The sequence below is a fragment of the Gorilla gorilla genome, chromosome X (genome assembly GCF_029281585.2).
Source record: "Gorilla gorilla gorilla isolate KB3781 chromosome X, NHGRI_mGorGor1-v2.1_pri, whole genome shotgun sequence".
Taxonomy (NCBI): domain Eukaryota; kingdom Metazoa; phylum Chordata; class Mammalia; order Primates; family Hominidae; genus Gorilla; species Gorilla gorilla.
In genome coordinates this window covers 47,723,390-47,744,745 of record NC_073247.2, presented here as the reverse complement: position 1 = coordinate 47,744,745, position 21,356 = coordinate 47,723,390, and the positions used below count along the sequence as shown (strand labels likewise).

Here is a 21,356-nt window from a genome sequence, read left to right as displayed (position 1 = left end):
GTCTTGGAATTGTTTTAAGTGTTCTATTTTGGGTATCTCTCACCTTATGAAATGTCCCTAAAGCCAAACTCTCCAATACTTAAACAGCCTATGATTAGCTACATACTTCTCCTCACCTTTATCAAGATGCTCAGAGGGAGGTGACAGAGAAGTAGGAATTAAAAAGAGGAGATAAGTTCTGGTAGGCTATTTGAATACAAGGTCCTAGCAACTGTATCTTTAATATCATCAGGAGAAACTGAAAAGAGGCTTTTAGCATAACAAACCATGGGAATAATAACAGCAGCAGATAATAACATAGTGCTTTGTTATCAGATCATTGTGTTAATTCCTTTAATCTTTGCAATTTTATGAGTTAAATATAAAACTGTTATTATCCCCACTTTACAGGTAAGGAATTTGATACAGAGTGGTTAAACAATTTGCCCAGGATCATAATGTCTGCAAAGTGGCAAGGCTAAGATTCTTACCTAGGTAATCTGGCTCTATGATGATATACAATAGCAGGTTCTTGATTGGGGTTGGGGGAGTGGATTTCTTTCTCTAAATGGGGTGAGCATCCTACAATTTAAACAAAACATTAGGTTGAGCTATGTGTGAGCAAATGTAAGTATGGATTTTAAAGATACTTCATATATGCAAATAAAGCTTTTCAGCCATTAAAAAGTATAAGAAGAGGATTACAAAGGGACAGGAGGAAACTTTTGCAGGTGACTGCTTGCCCATTATCTAGATTGTGATGATAAATTCATGAGTGTACACATACATAAAAAAATCTCCAGTTGTACACTTCAAATATGTGTATGTATGCCAATTATATGACAATTATACCTCAACAGAGCTCTGTGAAAAAGGATAAAATAGATCTATAGATAAGCCAATCAAAAAATAAAAAGGATGTCCACAATGTATTGAGTAGAGAAAAAATTATAAAACAGTATTCATGATATCATTTGTTAGATATGTATAAACACATATGTAAGAGCATATTATACATATATAAAATGTTATCTGTGAGGTTATTTTGTAGCCTCTGGCAATACAAAGAGCTTTCACTGAGGCATCCCTCAACAGGTACATGAAGAAGCCATCTTGGGCTGGGCACCAGTAGCTCACGCCTGTAATCCCAGCACTTTGGGGAGGCCAAGGCCGGTGGATCACCTGAGGTCAGGAGTTTAAGATAAGCTTGGCGAACATAGCAAAACCCCATCTCTACTAAAAATACAAAAATTAGCCAGGCATGGTGGCAGGCATCTGTAATCCCAGCTTCTCGGGAGGCTGAAGCAGGAGTATCGCTTGAGCCTGGTAGGCAGAGGTTGCAGTGAGCCTAGATCACGCCACTGCACTCCAGCCTGGACGACAGAGTGAGACTCCGTCTCAAAAAAAAAAAAAAAAAAAAAAAAAAGAAGCCATCTTGGAAGCAGATGCTTCAGGCCAAGTCAAGCCTTTGGATGACTGCAGCCCCAGCCTACATCTTGATAGCAATCTCATGAGAGACCCTATGCCAAAACCACCCAGCTGAGTTGCTCCTAGATTGCTCTTAGAAACTGTGTGAGATAACAAATGTTTATTACATGAAGCTGCTAAGTTTTGGGGTAATTTGTTATGCAGTGGTAGATAAATAATACAGCATATAGTATTGCTCTTTTGTAAAATTACATTATATATATATATACACACATATATATATATCTCATACATACAGAAAAGTATATGAATCATTAGTATACACCTTGTTGAATTTTCACAAAGTGAGCCCACCCATGTAACCAGCACCCAAATCAAGACACTTAGCAGAATAGTACTAGCACCCCAGAAACCCTCCTTCTGCTTCCTGTCCAGTTACTACTTCCTAATAAGGGTAACGACCACCCTGACTTATTACACATTTTGTGTGTTTTTGAATTTCATATAAATGGAATCATAGTATGTACTCATTTGGATCAAGCTTCTTTTGCTCAACATCATGTTCGTAAGATTCATCCATATTGTTGCATATAGTTGTAGCTCATTCATTCTCACTACTGATTCCATGTTAGGTATATATCCCCATTTATTTATTCATTCTATTGACAGAAATTTAAGTTATTTCAAGTTTAGGTTTATTACAAGTAGTGCTGTAAACATTCTTGTGCATGTCTTTTGATGAAACTATGTATCTGTTTCTGTTGGGTGTATGCCTATATTTCTATTTCTGTTGGGTGTATGCCTATATTTCTATTTCTGTTGGGTGTAGAATTACTGGGTCACATGCTGCCTATATTCAGCTCTACTCATTACTGCTAAACAGTTTTCCAATGTGGTTGTACCAATTTACACTCCCAGCAGAGTTTCAATTATTCTATATCTCTATATTCTTACAAACTCTTGGTATTGTCTTTTTCATCTTTGTTACTCTTGAGGGGGTAATGGTATCACATTGTGCATTTTCCTGATGAGTGATGAAAATGAATACCTTTTTGCACATTGGCCCTTTGAATATCTTTTGTGAAGTGCCTGTTTCAAGTCTTTTGTCCATTTAAACATACATCAATTTTTGGATCAGCTAAAGGCCATAATTTCCTAAACTTATGAGTTCTGTATGATATTGTGAAAATAAGAGTCTTGGAGCAACAGAACAGTCATCAAAATAAAAGAAAGATAGAACTAATAGTAGGAATATAGTTAGGTGCCTCTTCTAGAAATATAAGAGAAATAAGAACAGCAGTAAGGCAGAAGGAATCCTTAAGGTAGAAATGAGACAAAAAAGAGAGAAGCCATTATGAAGACAATGCATCTGGACAGGATTTGCTTCATTTTGGTGGGTGGGAAGTAAGCCACACATAGGAGATAGCTCAAGAATCTTATGTTAGCCTTAGCCACTGTCCAGAAAGTCTTTTCCTTCGAAATGAAGGGACACGGATGAGTTTTAACCCTATTATATAGTGGTATATAACTCAGGGCAGTTCAGTGATAGTAGGCAAAACAGTAAATATTCTGCAAATGGGAAAGTATATCACTTGTAAGTGTGGTTGCATTATATCACACTTCTCAAAAGAGGAAAAATGGTCATTTATATATACCCTTGAATGGCCAATAAGTATATACTAACCTTCCTTTAACCTCACAAGCCTACATTAGGCTTTACTTTCTTTTTTTTTTCTTTTATGAGTTACCAGAATGCACTATGGCATTAGGTGCTTATTTTTAGTTTACCGATTAAATTTTAGTAAGATTCTTCAGATAGCAGAACAATCAGTTAAAAAAGTTAATTTTGCTGGACAAGATCAATGCATAATGGACACTATGTATAAGTGAAAAAGTAGAAGAATAAACGATGTGGCTTTGGTTGTATCATCTTAGGCATACCACAGCACAGAATTTTAGCTCCAAATGTAACAATCTGGTGTTTTAAAAGTGATCATATAAGAAGTTCAGGTATTTTAATTTTAAAATAAATAAGGTCAGATACACTAAATTACTTCAAGAGGTCAATATAGACAATTCAACCAGAGAGAAATAGGTTCTCACATTTTTAACTCTCACATTGTCATACTGTATAAGCATGTCACAAAAAAATGACATTGAGAAATCATTGCAAATAGCATATGGGACAAATGTGATATGCCTCTGAGGCCTTAGAAGGACACAGTTATTTCTGTGACATGTAATACTGTTGCATCACTGGATACTAAATCATGTCACTGTAGTGAATGTTTAAGAATATCACATTAAAACTACCAGGAGAACCAAAATGCAATGACTTGACAGAGATAATAAAACATTAGCCTCAATTCTCAAGAATATATATTTTGCAGGATGAATTCTTAAATAAGATTTACATGTTCAATAAAGACTTTCTAAGTAAAGATCCATGTTCTATAAATATAATTAAAAATTATTCAAAGGAAATTTGTCTCAACAAAAAAATTGTTAAAGCTACATAACAATAAGAATTACATCTCATAAAAGCATGAGTGTGGGTTTGTTTATAAGATAAAATTAAAAGGCACGTGCAGAAGCACTTTTTCCCTTTGCAAACTAGTATCTTTTCCTGAAGAAGTAGCCCAGACAAAATTACAAGGATGGATTCCTGGGAGAAGGTGATGTTCTTGGGTTACACTAACTACATAGGTAAAGAAAATCTAAAAATAATGTGGAATTCTAGGCTTGAATTATCGATTTCTTTTGCTTTTAAACTCTTCAACTCAATCTAATTGAACTGGAGTGCTATGAATTCTCGGAGAGAAAGCAGAAGAGAAATGAAACAAGGGTCCTGGAAAGTCCACAAACTAGAAAATGAACTTAATCACATTTGATTAAAAATGACCAATCCTCAAAGGGAGATTTGATTTTGTAATGATGTCCTATTTTAGTTAGTGCTTTCAGAAATCATGTGTATCTTATTTGATGCTATTTCCTCATATGCATCACTAAACTTGACACATACTAGACATGCAAAATCTATTGAATTAAAAAGATATTTTAAAGAGTTGAGCTCATATGTTATTCCAGTTTGTATTCTATGTTTTTATTCATACATTATAAGAATCTTCCTATAAACATGATTCTTAATAGTTGCATTATATTCATGTACCATAATTTAACCATTCCTAAATGTTTTACCATTTGGAAATAAACTTTGTTATATCCATACAATGGAAAATTATGCAGCCTTTAAGATTTGATTATATTTTTGTAGCTGCAAATAACATAGCTGTGTATATCTTAGTACACTGCTACATTATTTCCTTGGGGAAGAAGAGTGTGAAAACCTAGATCAAGACATCTGGAGACAGAGCTATCTTATTCTTTGGGGCGAGCACGCGCATACTACCGGTAAAATTAAACAGGGGGGTTATCAGCTCTTCACATGTGTCAATTAATTTAACTAGCTTGCCTCTTAATACTTAACTGAAATAAACTACAAAAATTGAAGCTTTCCTATAGTGAAGTGGAGATGGTATGGCAGTGAAAGAGTTAGATCACAAAGGGTGAGTGTGGAATAATTGATTCCGACCAGGCAATACACAACAGACAAGTCCATTCTGTTCCTTCACCAACTGTGAGATATTTTTAGGAGTATGTTTCCTCTCCTATAAAAGGCTTCCACGTGAAATGTATGAAGACTCAGGGAAGCTTGAGAAGAAAGGGCCAAGATATAATCTGTGCACACTTTGTTTGTTCATTGCAGGGGTTATTATATGCATATGATCAATTGTTGCTTTACCTCACAAATTATCTTATATAAAATTTCAGTTGTTATATATTTCTGGATATCACTTAATTGGTGTCCTAGATTATCACCAAATCATGATAAAAAAGGAAATATGTACACCAATTCAACAAATTAAACTTAATATTTCTGTATCAAATTCACTTTATTTATTCACACTAGGTAGACCTGTTCTGGAAAGAATTAAACATGATTTACACAAAATCATGTAATAAAAGAAGATAAAATAAAAGTTTAAAAATAAGCATTTGAGAAAAACATGACAAAGGGAAAGATCAATAATAAGAGAGATAAGACAGAGACAGGATTCAGGTCTGTATACAAAAAAAAAAAAAACAGTTATAGAAGGTTCGACAAAGTAAGGGGTAAACCTCCTAGTAGCCAATGCCAAAAAAATAATTTGTTACATGAGCTATGGTATCCTAAGATAAAAATAAACCAGTTGCCCAGAAACTTTATTACTTATGATTTTGAGATTAGACAGAAAAATTATCCAGTGTCCTCAAAAGAAGAAATGTAATGAATGATGTCTTCAACATCCTTATAGTATATACAATAACACATTTAATGTCATAATTTCTTATAACTTCTTTCTTATAAGTCGGCCAAGGGCAAGATAGCATAGAAGCAATGTACTCTATATTTGTATAACATATTTAGAAACTGGCCCACTCAAATGGCTTCTTAAAACAACTTAGACACAATCGAAAGCATACCTAGTGGAATGATCATGCCAAAGGAAACTCATTGCACCTGGGTGGTTCAGACCAATGTCAGATGGTCACTCTATAAACAAAACATAAAAGATCTGACTCACTCTACTGGCCCTTCTCCAAAAAGAACAGCAGTCCTGAGAGAACTGCTGATAAGCAACTCCATGGGCCAAGATAATTCTGATTATTGTTCCATTCTAAAGAATTAAGGGCAAAGTATTATAGTTCATTTGGGGGTAGCCTTGGTTCCCTAAGAATTACTACTCCCCAGAAGCAGTTTGTGGAAATCCTGCCAAGTTGGTTTACAGAATCAGTGCAGCCCTGGGATCAATCAGCCAAAAGAAAATAGGATGTTTGTTATTATATGGTTATAGCTAAAAAGTATCCCCAAAACCTTATACTGGAGTTTAACTGTCTGGGAACAATGTACTAAAGGATCTGGTACTGGGTGGAGGGAACATTTTCTGGACTATTACCACTTTAGTACTCCATTTTCAAGTGGATTCAAATCTATCTGTAAATCCCTTCTTTCCCCTAGTTACATATCTTTTCATCAGAGTTGAGGTACAGGAACAGAGGTATGGAGGGAGTTCTGTCTGAAGATTTTTTTCTTGCTCCCCCAGCTCTACATCAAGCACATTCATACCATTTTACTTGATCTGCTCATTAAAAACCCAATGAGTCCAGAGAGGTGAATAATCACACCTGTTTTATAGATGAGGAAACCAAGGCTTAGTTTGGTTACAGAGCTACTACTTATTATAACCTGTAGTACCACATTCCAGGTCTGATTCTTAATCTAATGTTGTCCTCACTAAAGTATTGAACCAAGAATGGAAAATTATCAGCTCTCAGCTTACTGTCCTACAGTAGATTTTCTAATATTAAAATGCCCATTTTTGCAACTTGCAAATTAAAAGCAACAAATATAAAGGCATGCAAATATGAATCAGAGGTTCTAAGACAGGCTCTCGGAGTTCTGGCCCTTTTTATTTGCTTTTCTACTACAAGAAGAATCTTAAAATTTGAATCAAGCTAGTTCTCTGCAAATGCTGTCTACTTTCCCATTGCCATGCCTTTGTTCACACCATTCTCCTTCATTTAAATATGATATTCCTTCCATTTTTATTTAAATCCTAAAGCCACTGTTAATGACAGTATAATTCTTCTCCTCCTTAGAAATGTATCTTCATCAGCCCAGGAGGATGTAATCACTCTGTCCTCTGAATATCTATGGCACTCAAATCTGTAGTACTCATTTTTGTTTGCTCCCCCATTTTCTGTGTGTATATTATTCTCCCCAGATTGCAAGTTCTTTGAGGGAGGAGGCCATGACTTGGCCTATCTGCATTTGTCATAGCATCCAACACTTAGTTAGCACAGAGAATACACTCAATAACTGATGAATAAGATACCAAATCCCCTGGACTGTCTAAACAAATCAGTTGCCTACTTCACCACCTTTATTTCACTGTAGATTTGAACAATATTTTAATTTCCCATTTTCCTCTTTACTGCTCCTTTTCTACTTTATCTATAACACAAAACCAATATTGGGTTGACTACAGATTATTGTATGATATGGGTCAGGAATATTTTCTGTTCACCAAACTGATATATACTTAAGGCAGGCAATTTGGAAAATGCGTAAATTTTAATTGTGACTTCATAGTTCCTTATATAAATATTTATCATTTATTTAATCAGTCCTCTATTGGTTTTAGTCTAGGATGGTTCTATTTCTTCATTATAAATAGCACTAAACATATATCTACCTATATTTTATACACATTTCTTACTATTTTCTGAGATTAACTTCCTTGGCCGATAATTATTGCTAACTGTTACTTGCAGTGGAACATTTTTCTACTAATATATATACCAGGAATAGACAGATGAATAATAATTGCACTTTCTACTATGGTACAAAGAAGCAAATAAAAATGCAATAAACCCATCACAGACACTATAAAAGCAGTAAGTAAAGGACACATTATAGGAAGACTAGTCAGGTCAATTGCACCTAGAAAAGATAAGAAGTCTTCACAAACATGGTGACACTTGAGAGTCTTAAAAAATGAAGACTTGCCTGCCAGGAGCAGAAGGCCAAAAGACTTGCCCCCTGTCCAAAACTGCTGCCTCTAATCCCATGCTAAAAAAAAAAAAAAAAAAAAAAAAAAAAGCAAAAAGACATTGCAATTCAATATACTTCCCATTCTTCCAACAAAAATTAATAAGGACTTACCACAGTCAACTATTGTGCTAGGACTCAGTGATTACCAAAATGACATAAAACCTGCCCTCATGCTGCTGACAGTCTAATGATTTTCAAGGATACCTTAATGAACCAAGCAATTACAACTCAATGGCTGTATAATTCTCTCTCAGATATACCACTGTATCTGGCCTAAAAGAAGTCTGATTCTCCAAGCCTTTCAAACTAAAACCTAATTTTGTTTCTTATGTACAAATTACCTCACTCCCAGAATAAAGAGAAGGACATCATGTTGTCATTTGTTATCATTAAAAATCTCAGTGCAATTATGAACCTGGCAAAGATCCTAGGAGATCAAATCCGTCTATTGTATAACTAACAGCTTCAAAACCTCTGGAGACAATCAGAATCCAAGTACTTAAGAAAATTACCTCACTATCCATTCACTTCCTTGGAAACTGCTTCTGAAATGTCTTGCTGCAGTTTTAACTATCAAGGAAAGTCACTCAGGAAAGGCTGCTCCTACATATCAATTTAGTTACTAGTTTGAGGAGAAAATTCTCTTTGGCTAACCATTTCACCAAACTTCATATAAGCATTATAGGATTCTAATATCTCATGCTGCTAATTTTAAAACAGACTTTCTCCCTGTCCTTCTGATCACACAGATACAACGAAACATAGAAAAGTCCTTTGAAAATATAACACCTTACCTCTGAAGCATTCATCTACCTCAGAGATAAAAGAGTAAGACAAAGGATAGTAATGTAGTCTGCTACAGAATCAACAGGATTTCAACTGGGTCCTCAGAAGAATAAAACAAACATCCATTAAATTATAATCTTTCAGAATCGTCTGGAAAAAATATTGAATTCTGTGGGTGACATTCATGAATATCCATAAAATACATTCTTTGGCCTTACTCACCTTGCTATTCCGGTCTAAAATTGTTTTTCACATTTTCAGTGCTCACTCATGCAATTAAAGCCTCAGAGCAGCTTGGAGCACTGGATTTCAACCCAACTTACCTGAAGGAGAAAAAGACTGCATACAGCTTGGTCTGTAGTTACAGGTCACTAGAGTCAACAACAGCAAGATGGATACCCACAGCTCTGTAATGAACCCAGAAGTCTCAACCCTTCTTAAGGTTTCCCAGTCTGCGTACATTACTGAGTAAATGGAGACGTAGGGCAGATAACTGAAGGGAGTTTCTAAATTATGATACTGAATACTTGGATTAATCTCAGGAAACAGTTCCACACTACATCTCTTTTACAATAATCACACTGATAAGTCAATGCCAAATCCCTAGTTTTAGTGAAAGATCAACAAAGCTACTTGGAACTCATTCATATCCAATACTGAATAGCACCTATAGTACAGCCTATAATTTGCCATAATGACATAAAAACCCCACATAATCTCTTACATGTGCATTAACAAGAGGATAATGGGCCAAAAGTCAAAAGTCTTTCAAGTTGTATTTTAAGGATTTTATAATTCATACTCTGCTGAACATCTTAACCCCAATATTAGAGAAAGTCATTATTTGCTATGCTACACACTTAATTACTTGAGACTCTCTATAAGCCTCCTAATTTTAATACACATCTTTAAAGTGTTCATGTTAATAATCTCATTTACTTTGGCTATCATATGAGGCAGAAACTACAACATGAACTTTATTTAATTACCTGGTCCACTATTCCCCACCGTCTTTCCACAAATGAGTTAAAAAGAAGAAGTAGAAAACACCATTACAGGATTTATCCAAAAACAATTCATTTAAATAGCTTTATCTAACAAAGTATATCATGGACAGATTAATCTGTCATTTAAAATGACTTGAAATATATTGGCTGTGTATCAACATGAATGCAAGATGAAAAATATGCAAATATTTTTATTTAATCATCTTATTTCTGAGATAAACAAAACGTTCACACTTAGGTAATTTATTAGTGGTGAGAAATTTATGGTGAATACCTAATTAATAGATTCAACTAGTATTTACTGAATACCTAACTTTGTGACAGGCATTGTATTAAGAACAGTAGAAATGAGCATTTGGCTCAAAAAAGTCCTAACTAGGTTAATAAAAAATTTCCAGATTCTGTGAAAAGCTACTCAAATTTCAGTATAACTGAGGGAGGTGGGATTATATAGGTTGCTCATAGCCTCCAAAGGTTTCTGATTATCTCTACAATGTCTCCCTCCCCTACTCCCTGTTATATGGAAATCAAGAGGCTGGGACATCACAAGATTCTACCTTACCAAAAGTTACCGAAGGAACACATGGTCCTGGTTGCTAAGAGATTATTCAGTAAAGCAGAGATTTTTTGCCCTCAAGGAAATATTCCTGAAAACTTTCCATTTCTGGGTATGATGAGCTCAGAACCTATAGGATCCTCTCCCTCCTCAGCATATATGTATATATACTCACATTTCTGACTAAACACTGAACCATGCTTATACAGTCCAGACTTTCAGCAGCCTATCCAAAAACAAAGATCTGAATGAAGATAAGAGCTGCTGCAAAAGAAATAGAGTTAGCTGTTCAAGCCCAGTCAACAAAACTAGATACTAAAACAAAGGAACCAATACTTTTTGGGTGAAAATAACATAATCCAGAATTTCCTCAATTTAGCATTCATAATATCTAAGATATAACTCAAAAGAACCCAGCATACAAAGAATCAAGAAAATAGAACACATTATAAACAGGAAAAAAAAAATCGATGGAGTCCAACTCCATGATGAACCAGATGTTGGAAGTAACATGAAGATTTTAAACTGGTTATCATCAATGAAATGCAAATAGACATGTTTCTAATTCATGAAAACCTGACTTTCATTTTCTGGTTCAGAATGTAAGGAGCTTGAAAGTTATCACTCTTATCCTCACAAGAAAAATGCTAAACAAAGTGAAAATCAACAACTCTTCCTAGATCCATTACAGGTTGCAATTACAGGGCAAACCACTGCCCCCAAACTATAGAGACAGACAGGCAGATACAGAAAATCCAACTTTCTGAAGCAGAAGCCCAGGAGAAAACTCCAGAACCAGTATCAGGCTAAGAAAACATAAACTGTAGTTTGAGAGTTAGAAACTCCAGGGAGGCCCAATCTTAGACCCATACCCAGTTCTGTGAGTTTTAGCTCCAGGAACCCTATCAGGTTCTTACAGTAAAGATAAAAGAAAAATTATTTTGGGCTTCAGGCAGGGAGAGTTTTAAAAAAAGCCATTTTATGAAGCACTCAAGAACATTCTCTTTCTTACCAAGGCCTGCCCTCAGGTGAAACTACAGTGGTTCCTGAGTATCCACGGATACCTAAATCCAGAGATACTCAACTCCCTTATATACAATGGTGTCATATTTGCACATAACCTATGCACATCCTCCCATATACTTTAAATCATCTCTATATTGCTTATAATACCTCATACAATATAAACGCTAGGTAAATAGTTGCTATACTGCAATTTTTATTTGTGTTATTTTGTATTATTGTATTGTTATGCTTTATTGCTTTTTTTCCCAAACATTTTCCATCCATGGTTGGTTGAATCCATACATGTTAAACTCATGGATACAGAGGACCAACTGTATTACTAGAACATAACCAACTGGGGATTTAGCAGACCTTAACTGACCTGGAAGAAGGAAATGCCCAATTCCCGTCCCCATTTAGCCTTCCTATTTCACCTAAGGTGGGAAAAACAAAGCAAAACTGAGAAGCACTTGCGAAGGTCACAGTCTAGGGCACAGGCTCACTAAAAGACTGAGACCCAATCATAGGACCATAGAACACTTCTCTCCCTACACCTTACTACATCAATAGGGATCCTGTATAATAACAGGGGGATACAACAGAAAGAATCACATATCTCAGATCTTAAGAAAAAGTTGCTAGAGGAACTCAAATATAACAGGGAAGTAAAAAACAAAGACAGCAGAGGATATTTTATTTCCTGACACTTACAGCTAAAGAAAATACTAAACACAGCCTAATCCCTAACCGAATAAACATAAAACCTTACACTAAAGGTCTATTCAGCTCAGTTCCTTTTACCCAATACATCATTTCCAGCTTTTGACAAAAAAATCACAAAGCATACTAAAAGGTAAAAAGGCACAGTTTGATAAGGCAGAACATCAGAACCAACCTCAATTATGACAGAGACCTTGGATTTATCAATTCATGAAAACCTCAGTAGAGAAATAGGAAGCCTCAGCAGAGAAATAAAGGTAATAAAAAAGGAAATTTTAAAATATAAAATATAATTTATGAAAAAAATCACTAGATGGATTTAACAGCAAAATGGACATAACAGGAATAAGTGAACTCGAAGATAGATCAATAGAAATTACACAAGTTGAAGAACAGAGAAAAAAATGCAACAAATTGAACAGAAGCTCAAAAACTTAATAGATGATATTGAACAGTCATACATAAGCGAATTTAGTATACCAGTAGAAGAGGAGATAGAATGGGACATAAAATATATTTGAAGTAATAATAAATGAAAATTTCCCAAACTTGATGAATGATAGCAATGAATATATACAAGATACGAAATGATTTCAAAGCAGAATAAATACAGAGAAGTCCATTCTGAGGTAAATAATAAACCACTGTAAGTCAAAGAGAAAGAGCCTTGAAAGCAGCAAGAGAAAAATGACATATCACAGTCAAAACAACAATTCAGTTAATGTTTAACTTCTCATCAGAAACTATGGATCATGGACACTAAAGAAAATAAAATTACAGACAAATATCCCTGATGAACACAAATGCAAAAATACTCAACAAAATACTAGCAAACTGAATTCAATAGCATATTTAAAAGATCATTCACCAGATCAAATGGAATATATTCCTGGAACACAAGGATAATTCAACATATAGAAAGCTATAAATATGACACACTACATTAACAGAATGATAGACAAAAACTATATGATCATCTCAATATATACAGAAAAGCATTTGATAAAATTCAACATTGTTTCCTGATAAACTCTCAACAAATTAGGTAGAGAAGAATATATCTTAACACAATAAAGGCCATATATGACAAGCCCACAGCTAATAGCATACTCAGTGATGAAAAGTTGAAAGCTTTTCCTCTAAGATCAGGAACAAAGATGCCCATTCTCAAAACTTCTATTCAAAATAGAACTGGAAGTCCTAGCAAGAGCAATTAGGCAAGAGAAAAAAAAAATTAAAGGAATGAAAATCAGAAAATAAAAAGTTAAACTATTGGTCTTATATAGAGAAAACCTGAAGGACTCAACCAAAAAACTGTTAGAAGTAATAAACAAATTTGGTTAAAACAGGTACAGGATACAAAATCAGCATTAAAAAGTTAGTAGTGTTGCTATACACTAATAATGAACTACCTACAAAATAAATCAGGAAAACAATCTCATTTATAGTTGCTACCAAAAAAGAAACCCCACTTAGGAATAAATGTAACAAAGAATGTAAAAGTTGTGTACACTGAAAACTATAAAACATTGAAAAAATTTGGAAAAGTCATGAATAAATGGAAAGACACACTATTTTCATGGAATGGAAGAATTAATATTGTTAAAATGTCCTTGCCACCCAAAGCAATCTATAGATTCAATGGAATCCCTATCAAAATTTCAATGACATTTTTCACAGAAATAGAGAAAATGATCCTAAAATTCATGTTGAACTACAAAAGACCCCCAATAGCCAAAGCAGCCTTGAGGGGGAAAAAAGCTTGACACATTAGAGTACTTGACTTCAAAATATCCTACAAAGCTAAAGTAATCAAAACTCCATTGTGCTGGCATAAAAACAGACACATAGACAAATACAACAGGATAGAGAGCCTAGACACAGACCCATACATTTAATGGTCAATTGATTTTTCAAAAAGGGGCCAAGAACACATAATGGGAAAAGGAGAGTCTCTTCAATAAATAGTGATAGGAAAACTGGATATCCACATGCAAAAGAGTGAAACTGGACCATTATCTCACACTATATACAATAATCAACTCAAAATGGATTAAAGACCTAAAGGTAAGACCTGAAACTATAAACCTACTAAAACCATAATGGAAAAGGTCCACGACATTGGTCTGGGCAATAGTTTTTTGAATATGATACCAAAAGAACACGCAACAAAAGCACAAAAATAGACAAATTAGATTTCATCAAACTAAAAAGTTTCTGGACAGCCAAGGGAACAATAAACAGAATGAAGAGATAACCCATGGGATGGGAGAAAATATTTGCAAACTATACATCTGATAAGGAGTTAATAGCCAGAATATATAAGGAACTCAAAGAACTCAATAGCAAGAAAACAAATAGTCCAATTTAAAAATGGGCGAAGTTAGCCCAGCACAGTGGCTCATGCCTGTAATCCCAGCACTTTGGGAGGCCAAGGCAGGTGGATCACTTGACGTCAAGAGGTCAAGAGTTCAAGACCAGCCTGGTCAACATGGTGAAACCCTGTCTCTACTGAAAATACAAAAAAATTAGCTGGGCATGGTGGTGGGCACCTGTAATCCCAACTACTTGGGAGGCTGAAGTAGGAGAATCACTTGAACCTGGGAGGTGAAGGTTGCAGTGAGCTGAGATTGTGCCACCGCACTCCAGCCTGGGCAACAGAACACGACTCCATCTCAAAAATAAATAACTTAAATTTAAAATGGGCAAAGTACCTGACAGACATTTCTCAAACACATACAAACAGTCTACAAGTATATAAAAAAATGCTCAGCATCACTAAGGGAAATGCAAGTTGAAACCACAACTAGACATACCCCACACTTATTAGAACAGCACTTATCAAAACGGTAAAAGACAACAAGTGTTGATAAAGATATGAAGAAAAGGGAAATCTTCAGCACTACTGGTGGAAATGTAAATTAGTATAGCCATTTTGGAAAACAGAATGGAGGTTCCTCAAAAAATTTAAAAAGTACTACCATATGATCCAGCAGTTCTGTCACAGGATTCTTGTGGTGTTGCTTCACCAGCCAGAAACCTCTGTGGCCAGTGGCGTCTTTGCCTGAGTTTTACCTGGGCCTGCTGAGCTCATTCCACCCACTCAGCCTGGCAGGCTACACTCGGCTCACGCTACCAGCCTGGCTCCCATGCCTGCCAAGGGCAAGCCAGGCGTAGAGCGGTGAGGAGCGTTGTGAGCAAGTATAGGGTCCAGCCTCTGTGCATAGCCAGGCATGCTGGCTGAAGTGGGGCAGGAAACTCCAGATGCTGGCATGGGCGCTGGCTCCCTGCAAGGCTGTGGCTGGGCCAGGTGTACTGCAAGCAGCTTCCACGGCTGGCACCAGGGAACACAGTAGCACCCAGAAGCTTGGAAATGCCAGGAACTGCAACGCCTCAAACAGGGTGTCACAGCCCTGGCTCAGGGAACTCCTAGGTCTGGGCTCCCAGAAGGGAAGCAGCTCTTCTCTCCTCTCTTCTCTCCTTCTTGTTGCCTACAACGTAATGAGCAAGGAGTGTGTTTCAGCCCTGTTTGTGTTACAGCTCTTTTTGCCCTGCCATTGGTGGGTTCCAAGTTCTTGTCCTTTATCCAGGAAGAATGAGGTACATGGACAAATGGAGGGCGAGCAAGGCAAAAAGGAGCTTTACTGAGCGACAGAACAGCTCAGAGGAGACCCACATTGGGTAGCTCCTCTCCACAGGCAGGGTGTCTTGATGAGTGTTCAGCTCTCAGCAGAGAGGACACCCTGGAGTGGGTAGCTACTCTCCACAGCTGGACATCTCATCCTTTCCTTGAGTCTGGTTGAATCTGGGATTTTTATGTGCTTCAGAGGGGAGGAAGTGCATGCTGACTAACTAGTCCATGAGTGGCTATGGGTGGGATGGGAAAAGCACCATAAGTTCCCACTCCAGTCTGTGTGACTGGCAGCCTGGCTCCCAAGCTTCAGGCCTTCCCTGACTTGAAGGTGGGGCTTCACTGGTGACCTATCCCTTTCTACTCAGGAGCCTGTCTGCCTCCTGCCGTTGTTCATGGCATCTAGGCTGTTTGTGCTGAAGGGTGCCTGCACGCCAGCACAAAACTGCCCTCAGCTCCCCCTTGACCTCCCTCCCATGCTCGTTGGCACCCACCTGGCCAGTTGCAACAGTGCCTGGGCTCAGCCTCAACTTTGCTCTGAGATCAGAGTGGGCACCAGGAGTGGGGAAAGGCCAGGCAGCAGGAGCAGGTACTTCTGAGCTGGCAGGCGCATGGGGGGCCTTCCCAGACCACTGAGAGTACAGAGATTCCTGGGTCCACAGCCATGGCTGGGCAGCTACAGCTGTGCCTGGGAGGATGGGGCTCCTGTCTGCTCCTGGCCCCAAGGAGCACAGGGAGGCCTGGGTCTGCAGCCACAACTTGGGCAGTTGCAGCTGCACCCAGGAGGGTAGGGCTCCAGCCTGCTCCCAGCCCCCAAGGGCACAGGAAGGCCTGGGTCCACAGCCATGACTTGGGTGGCTACAGCTGTGCCCGGGAGGGCACAGCTCCTGCCTAGTCCCAGCCCCTGCTGGCTCCATGGAGTGAGCAGCCTTGGCCGTACCTCCCCCACTGCAGCCAGTGTCATGGCAGCGACTGCTCTAGGTGGGCCACTGCGCCATCAATTCCACTATGGGGTATATATCCAAAAAAAGATAAATCAGTATGTCAAAGAGATATCTTAACTCACATGTTCATTGCAGCAGTGTTCACAATAGCCAAGATACGGAATCAACCTAAGTATCCTTCAACAGATACATGGATAAAGAAAATGTGGTATATACTCACAATGGAATACTATTTCAGCCTTTAAAATGAAAGGATTTCCTGTCATTTGCAGCAACATGGATAAACCTGAAGGGCATTAAGTGAAATAAGCCAAGCACAGAAAGTTAAATATCATATAATCTCATTTATATGAAACCTAAAAAAGTTGAACTAATAGAAGCAGAGAGTAAGTGGTGGTGTATTAGTTTGTTCTTATGCTGCTAATAAAAACATACCTGAGACTGGGTAATTTATTAAAAAAAAAAAAAAAAGAGGTTTAATGGACTCACAGTTCCACATGGTTGGGAGGCCTCACAATCATGGCAGAAAGCAAAGGAGGAGTAAAGGGATGTCTTACATGATGGCAGGCAAGAGAGCGTGTGCAGGGAAACTGCCCTTCATGAAACCATCAGATCTCTTGAGACTTATTCACTATCAGGAGAACAGCATGGGAAAGACCCACCCTCATGATTCAATTGCCTCCCACCAGGTCCCTCCTATGACACGTGGGGATTATGGGAGCTACAATTCAAGATGAGATTTAGGTGGGGACACAGCCAAACCATATCAGGCGGTTATCATGAACTGGGTGGGGGAAGATCAAAGAGATGTTGGTCACATGATACAAAATTTCAGCTAGACAGGAGGAATAAATTCAAGAGATCTGCTGTACAACATGGTGACTGTAGTTAATAACAATGTATTGTATACTTGAAAATTGCTGAGAAAGTAGATTTGAAGTGATGTTACCACAAAAATGACATGTAAGGTAATGCATATATGTTAACAAGCTCAATTTTAAAACATCGTCTTACACAAATCTATGTAACTTTCATCAATTAAATTTTTTAATTAAAAAAAATGGAGGACTGAAAAACTGTTAAAACATCGTTAAAGCATGAAAAAATGAAATGTTAACCCCGAATTTTATATTCAGCAAAAATATCACTGAAGTGTGAAAGTGAAATAAAGATATTTTCACATAAAACTAAAAGCATTTGTCATCAGCCAACCTGCACTATAAGAAATGCTAGAAGTTATTTACATAGAAGAGAAATGATACCAGACGCAATTGGGATACTCAAAAATGAATGAAGAGAATCAGAAAGGGTAAATGGTGGAGAAAATGCAAAATACTATTTTATCCTTTTTTTCCTCTATATAAACCAAATAACTGTTTAAAAGTAAAATGATAATAGTGCCTTGTGGGCTGTGTGAGTAGAGGGGAGTTTGTTTTACATGTAATAACTACAATCAAAAGAATAGGGGTGTGGGCCTGGAAATTTGTAAGATTTCCATATTTTACTTGAAGTAGCACATTATTAACTAAGTAAGTGGATTATGAAAGCTATGGCTGTATCTTATAATCCCTAGGGCAGCCACTATCAAAAAAAGTACAAAAAAAAGAATAGCTAGAGTATCAATAGGAAAAATAAAATAGAATTCTGAAAACATTTTCGGATTTAAAACAAGCTGGAAAAGAGGAAGAAAAAACAGAAGAGGCATGTAGAAAATAAAAAAAAACAGATCTTAGGTCTAAACCTAACTATATTGGCAGTTATATTAAAAATTACTGAACTAGATTTCAATTAAAAAGGCAGAGATTATCAGAAGGTAAAAATTTAAAAATCCAAGCAACTATATACTGTTTATAAGACATTCATTCTAAATATAAATATGCAGATGTGTCAACAGTACACAGATGGAAAAGATACACCTTGCAAAGAGTTAAGCAAAAAGCTAGAATGGCCATCAGAAGACAAATATAAAAAACAAATGTATTATAAGAGATAAAGAGGAACAATTCATAATGATAAAAGGGTCAATTCAATAGAAAAGATCATACCAAATGCATATGGATCCCATAACAGCATTTTAAAATACATGAAACAAGAACTGTCAGAATTGAATGCAGAAATCCATAATTCCACAATCATAACTAGAGATTTTAACAATCTTGTCTCAGCAATTAACTGAACTAGAAAAACAAAATCAGCAAAACACAGAAGATCTGAACTCTATTAGCTACTTTTATATAACTGGTATTCACAGAACAATACATCCAGTAATGCCAAAATACACATTCTTTTCAGGGCATGTGATGTACTTACCAGGAAAGATCATATTCTAGGCCATGAAACAAGTCTCAACATTAAAAAAAAGGAATCATATGGAGTGTATTCTCTGACCACAATAGAATTAAATTAGAATACAGTTTTGGGGAACCCAGGACCACCCTCAAGATCGAGGTTCATCAGAATGACTCAATATTAGGTTATAATCAAGGCTAAAATGTATTACAGCAAAAGGAGCAGAGTAAAAGCAGCAGGAAAAAGATATGCATTGGGTAGAACCCAGAGAGGTCAGACATAGGCTTTCTATATGTGCTTTCTCTCTAGTAGCGCAATATAGGAACATATACAGAATATCTCTATTTGAAGAAGAGCACAAGAGCATTTAAGTCTCAGCATTCATAGCTTTTATAGAGGGCTGGCCGTATAGGCATATCCATCTATAGGACCAGCCACAATAACCAAGACTTAGAAACCAGGTATAGCTTATCAATCTTGATGTTTGTACAAAGCAATTTTGACAAGCAGGTACCTACATAGTCCATTGCTCCAGGTGTACAAAAAAAAAAAATCCACCATTTATGTAAAAGACATCCAAAGGGTCACATTCCCAGTGGCTGGTCAAGAGTCAATCATGATTCCAAGTTCCCTTGGAGATATGAAGGAGATCTGCTGAATGTTAACACAGATCTGCTATGTTAACATTTTCCTCTCAAATTTACCTACATGAAAACCAGGAAAACCCTACATATTTGGACAGTAAAAACACAATTGTAAATTAATCATTGAATTAAAGAATAAATTACAAGAGAAAGTAGACAAAATTTTGAACTAAATATAATAAAAATACATATCAAAATCTACACAGTTAAAATAGTGCTTAGAAGGCAAAAATGCCTTAAATGCCTATATTAGAAAAGAATATAATGCAAAATCAAGTATTGCATATTTTTTTACAAAAATGTACACTTTAGAGATTATTCTCCATGTTGCCTTCTATTTTTTCCAGATATTATGCCAAACTAGAAATGTTTTACAGATGCTTATATGGTCAAACATTTGGTTTCTTTGAAACACAAAACACCATAGACTGAGGAGACCACAGGATTGACGAGCAGGAGGCAACCACATATTCAAAGTGCACCATTCTGAGTAGGCCCAAACACTGTTATTGTGCTTCCTTTCTTACCACACTCAGGTAGATGTGTGTGTGAGGGCAGCTTCAGAATTGGTATGGCCCTTCTAGTTGTGTAAATAAGACTTTCCAATGAGCGGGTCTTGGTATCTTCCTTGGGCTGACGATGTGAGAAAAGCAATTCAGAGTAATTCTGATATACAGCTCTGGCCTCTGTCCACCTGCCAAACTGGTGGCTCCATTATGCCCAGAGACAAGTAGAAGGCTCAAGGAATATCCCATAGTACATATACTAGCTGGGTGTTTGGTCAGTAAGAGTCCCACTTTGTTACACAGTTAAACATTACCAAAGCAGCAATGTGATGGCTAACAGGGCCACAAGTATTACTGATACAGCTGTTAGGTTGGCTTGCCACACTTCCATTGATTTGGCTGGTAAAGGAGATTTGGCCCAGATGAATTCAGACAACTGATTACTTACACAGACATCGAAAGCTAAATCAGCATGGTATCAGTTCCTCAAGTCCCTAGTCTCACATCATGACACCAAACTAGAAGATACAGATAACAAATGGTCCAAGCAATGGATCATGGTGCCGTTGAAGAGCCATCTCTAAACTAAACCCAAGAAAACTCATAGGCTTATCCCACACAGGGTATAAGGTGAAAAGTTCTGCATTCAACTGAAACTAGAAAATGGGTGAGAAATCGTATTATGGCAGTTTCCTACATGACAGGGATGAGAAACTGTCTCACAGCAGCTCACCAGGCTTCTTATCTTCCTTGCTCTAGCCAGAATTGCAGGGCATTTCACCAAGAATTGGGTCAGACTACAGTCAAGTATTGCCCCCATATCCTATATTAAGTTGTGCAAAGTTGTCAGAGTGCTGCACAGCAAGGCTGTTCTGTAATATGCTGAACTTACCTGATTTTTGGTGAACCAGAAGTACTAGAATAACATTTAATTTCAAAATTTTTGAAGTCTCGGCTGAGACTTGAATTAGTTAAAAGAAAGTGGTAGTGGAGTAGGGTAAGCATAAAGTTTTGAACAGAATATCCTGTCACCTACCATAAAGGCTAATGCAATTAATCACTCAAAATACAGGCACCCCTGAAGCAGGGGACCTATTTGTGGGAGGATATTGCTATGCACAGTGAAGGAAGCACTTGTACTACCTCACCACACACTCTTGGTCCCACAGAAGGATACCCTTAAGGTCTGGTAATACTCCCTGAAAA

At 36.9% G+C, this 21,356-nt stretch overlaps 1 protein-coding gene across 3 annotated transcripts in view; it reads right to left on the bottom strand.

The window, feature by feature from the left end:
* The window catches only part of PRRG1 (proline rich and Gla domain 1), a 111,641-nt gene that overhangs the window by 67,722 nt on the left and 22,563 nt on the right, over window positions 1-21,356 (bottom strand). Inside the window, exon 1 of one of the 3 annotated variants that reach the window (XM_055375551.2) lies at window positions 471-571. The exons of the other annotated variants lie outside the window; for them this stretch is intronic. The gene's annotated coding sequence lies outside the window, so the exon portion shown is untranslated. Of the gene's footprint in view, window positions 1-470; window positions 572-21,356 lie in introns of those variants that run through there. 3 annotated transcript variants of the gene reach the window in all.